This window comes from Salmo salar, unplaced genomic scaffold (genome assembly GCF_965601325.2).
Source record: "Salmo salar unplaced genomic scaffold, fSalSal1 ptg000221l, whole genome shotgun sequence".
NCBI classification, from domain to species: Eukaryota; Metazoa; Chordata; class Actinopteri; order Salmoniformes; family Salmonidae; genus Salmo; species Salmo salar.
In genome coordinates this window covers 355,595-360,000 of record NW_027675333.1, presented here as the reverse complement: position 1 = coordinate 360,000, position 4,406 = coordinate 355,595, and the positions used below count along the sequence as shown (strand labels likewise).

Sequence of the window (4,406 nt, the reverse complement as noted above, 5' to 3'; positions counted from 1 at the left end):
ATAGATACTAGTCATGCTGGTGTAGTCTATAGCTGAGCTGGTTAAACTGTGGTAGGGTCCACATAGATACTAGTCATGCTGGTGTAGTCTATAGCTGAGCTGGTTAAACTGTAGTAGGGTCCACATAGATACTAGTCATGCTGGTGTAGTCTATAGCTGAGCTGGTTAAACTGTAGTAGGGTCCACATAGATACTAGTCATGCTGGTGTAGTCTATAGCTGAGCTGGTTAAACTGTAGTAGGGTCCACATAGATACTAGTCATGCTGGTGTAGTCTATAGCTGAGCTGGTTAAACTGTAGTAGGGTCCACATAGATACTAGTCATGCTGGTGTAGTCTATAGCTGAGCTGGTTAAACTGTAGTAGGGTCCACATAGATACTAGTCATGCTGGTGTAGACTATAGCTGAGCTGGTTAAACTGTAGTAGGGTCCACATAGATACTAGTCATGCTGGTGTAGTCTATAGCTGAGCTGGTTAAACTGTAGTAGGGTCCACATAGATACTAGTCATGCTGGTGTAGTCTATAGCTGAGCTGGTTAAACTGTAGTAGGGTCCACATAGATACTAGTCATGCTGGTGTAGTCTATAGCTGAGCTGGTTAAACTGTAGTAGGGTCCACATAGATACTAGTCATGCTGGTGTAGTCTATAGCTGAGCTGGTTAAACTGTAGTAGGGTCCACATAGATACTAGTCACGCTGGTGTAGTCTATAGCTGAGCTGGTTAAACTGTAGTAGGGTCCACATAGATACTAGTCATGCTGGTGTAGTCTATAGCTGAGCTGGTTAAACTGTAGTAGGGTCCACATAGATACTAGTCATGCTGGTGTAGTCTATAGCTGAGCTGGTTAAACTGTAGTAGGGTCCACATAGATACTAGTCATGCTGGTGTAGTCTATAGCTGAGCTGGTTAAACTGTTGTAGGGTCCACATAGATACTAGTCATGCTGGTGTAGTCTATAGCTGAGCTGGTTAAACTGTAGTAGGGTCCACATAGATACTAGTCATGCTGGTGTAGTCTATAGCCGAGCTGGTTAAACTGTAGTAGGGTCCACATAGATACTAGTCATGCTGGTGTAGTCTATAGCTGAGCTGGTTAAACTGTAGTAGGGTCCACATAGATACTAGTCATGCTGGTGTAGTCTATAGCTGAGCTGGTTAAACTGTAGTAGGGTACACATAGATACTAGTCATGCTGGTGTAGTCTATAGCTGAGCTGGTTAAACTGTAGTAGGGTCCACATAGATACTAGTCATGCTGGTGTAGTCTATAGCTGAGCTGGTTAAACTGTAGTAGGGTCCACATAGATACTAGTCATGCTGGTGTAGTCTATAGCTGAGCTGGTTAAACTGTAGTAGGGTCCACATAGATACTAGTCATGCTGGTGTAGTCTATAGCTGAGCTGGTTAAACTGTAGTAGGGTCCACATAGATACTAGTCATGCTGGTGTAGTCTATAGCTGAGCTGGTTAAACTGTAGTAGGGTCCACATAGATACTAGTCATGCTGGTGTAGTCTATAGCTGAGCTGGTTAAACTGTAGTAGGGTCCACATAGATACTAGTCATGCTGGTGGTGATGGTCCCCAGATGTGATGATTTATTCTGCTCTGTTTTATGTACAATCCTTATTTTCTGACTGATTTGAATTTGAAGAGATTTAAGGTTTTCATATTTGATAAAATACAATGTCCATTTCCATGAATCATGATGTCTGGTGTTGATGTAACAACAGGTGGTCTTTTTAATCCACTATCCAGAGTCAGGAACAGATGAAGTTAGGTCTGCTACTGTTCAGTGATTAAATATATATACTTCTGTGAATATATGAACCATTTGCATCCAAAAATAAACTGCTCACATTCTGGAGATAAACTTTGTAAGGACTGTGTGTGTTTTTGTGTAAATAGTTTCTGAAAAAAGTGTGTCCAGCTCAAATGCTGATTGTTGTTGTAAATGAGGGTTCTAAATGAGGGTTCTAAAGAGCGTTCTAAATGAGCGTTCTAAAGGAACGTTCTAAACGAGGGTTCTAAAGAGCGTTCTAAACGAGCGTTCTAAACGAGGGTTCTAAAAGAGCGTTCTAAACGAGGGTTCTAAATGAGCGTTCTAAATGAGCGTTCTAAACGAGGGTTCTAAATGTGTGTTCTAAATTGAGAGGTAGCCTGACTGCCATTAGGTACCGAGATGAGATCCTCAGACCCCTTGTGAGACCATATGCTGGTGCGGTTGGCCCTGGGTTCCTCCTAATGCAAGACAATGCTAGACCTCATGTGGCTGGAGTGTGTCAGCAGTTCCTGCAAGAGGAAGGCATTGATGCTATGGACTGGCCCGCCCGTTCCCCAGACCTGAATCCAATTGAGCACATCTGGGACATCATGTCTCGCTCCATCCACCAACGCCACGTTGCACCACAGACTGTCCAGGAGTTGGTGGATGCTTTAGTCCAGGTCTGGGAGGAGATCCCTCAGGAGACCATCCGCCACCTCATCAGGAGCATGCCCAGGCGTTGTAGGGAGGTCATACAGGCACGTGGAGGCCACACACACTACTGAGCCTCATTTTGACTTGTTTTAAGGACATTACATCAAAGTTGGATCAGCCTGTAGTGTGGTTTTCCACTTTAATTTTGAGTGTGACTCCAAATCCAGACCTCCATGGGTTGATAAATTGGATTTCCATTGATTATTTTTGTGTGATTTTGTTGTCAGCACATTCAACTATGTAAAGAAAAAAGTATTTAATAAGATTATTTATTTCATTCAGATCTAGGATGTGTTGTTTAAGTGTTCCCTTTATTTTTTTGAGCAGTATATATATAAATATAATAATAAGAGTGAAAAGTAGCAGCAGTGTATATGCTGTGTGTGAGTCTGTGGTGGCGTGTGTGTGTGTGTATGTGACATCAGTATGCGTGAGTGTGTTATGTGTGTGTGGATCGAGACATGTGTATATAGCCAGTGCAGGTAGAGTCAGTACAGATAGTCTGAGAAGCTATTCAGCAGTCGAATTGCTTTCAAGATAGAAGCTATCTTGGAGCCTGTTGGTCTGAGACCCGTTGCTCCGGTAGCACAGAGAACAGTCCATGTGCTTAGGTGGCTGAAGTCTTTGGCAATTTCCTGGGCCTTCCTTAGACACCGCCTGGTATAAACGTCCAGGATGGCATGGAGTTCGGCCCCAGAGAAGTACTAGGCTGTCCGCACCACCCTCTGTAGAGCCTTGTGGTCAAGGGCGGTGCAGTTGCCATACCAGACGGCGAAGCAGCCAGTCAAGATGCTCTCATTGGTGCAGCTTTAGAACTTCTTGAGTATCTGAGGACCAAATCTGTGTGTGTGTGTGTGTGTGTGTGTGTGTGTGTGTGTGTGTGTGTGTGTGTGTGTGTGTGTGTGTCTGTGTGTGTCTGTGTGTGTGTGTCTGTGTGTGTGTGTGTGTGTGTGTGTGTGTGTGTAGTGTGTGTGTGTGTGTGTGTGTGTGTGTGTGTAGTGTGTGTGTGTGTGTGTGTGTGTGTAGTGTGTGTGTGTGTGTGTGTGTGTGTGTGTGTGTGTGTGTGTGTGTGTGTGTGTGTGTGTGTGTGTGTGTCTTCTTTGTTATTGTTTTTGTTTTGTTGTTGAAACAGAGGAGAGGAGACTCCGGCAGCGACGTCAGAAAATTGCAGTACATATTGTGCTGTTCTATCACGCATGCAATAATGTCAGAGGGAAAAACAGTGTTGGTTGTTTGCAGTAACTTCTTTGTTGTTGTAATCCCAAACGGATGTGGCAGTTTCACCAATTAAGGATTCCAGCTGTAGCCCTTTCCTGCAGTCAAATGACCTAGTGGCCTCAAAAAGGAGGATGGTTATGAACAAACCACTCCTACGAGTGGAGTACTTTTGTTTCAAAGTAGATTTGTTTGACTACCAAGAAACACTCTGTGTGACACTGATGTAGTCCTCTGCAGTAAAAGGTTTTTAAAGCAGGAGAAAGAGACGAGTTGGTGCACTGTTACCAGCCTTTACTCTTCAGCTGTATGGTTGCACTTTCACGTTGCTGTACTATGCATTACTGTACTATGCATCCTCTCTATTTTCGCTGCAGCACAAATCAGGATAGCTATGTCTGTCTATACAAAGGTCTTAGTCATGAATGTTTCAAGCTAAGCTAGTTGATTCAATCACTGCTATTCAATACGGAATCAACAAAGGTTTACACCACACACTGATTGCCAATCAGAGGATGGTGAACTGTCCCTTTGAACCAGGTGACTCAAATGCCTGAGTCATATGTGATCATATAACATTTAAAACCTCCTGAGATCAACAAGTTATCACATAGTCTTGAATGACAACTACAGGAATTTTGTAACTCTGGACGTCATTCATTTCTTTGATATTTTATTTTGAAAGAATATTTCAAATCCATTGCTCTGAGTCAT

At 43.2% G+C, this 4,406-nt stretch overlaps 1 protein-coding gene across 1 annotated transcript in view; it reads left to right on the top strand.

The window, feature by feature from the left end:
* Positions 1–1,879, top strand: part of LOC145867153 (tripartite motif-containing protein 16-like) — a 14,077-nt gene extending 12,198 nt beyond the window's left edge. Inside the window, exon 6 of the mRNA XM_082971215.1 lies at positions 1–1,879. This exon is cut by the window's left edge and continues 829 nt beyond it. The gene's annotated coding sequence lies outside the window, so the exon portion shown is untranslated.
* Positions 1,880–4,406: the final 2,527 nt, after the last annotated feature.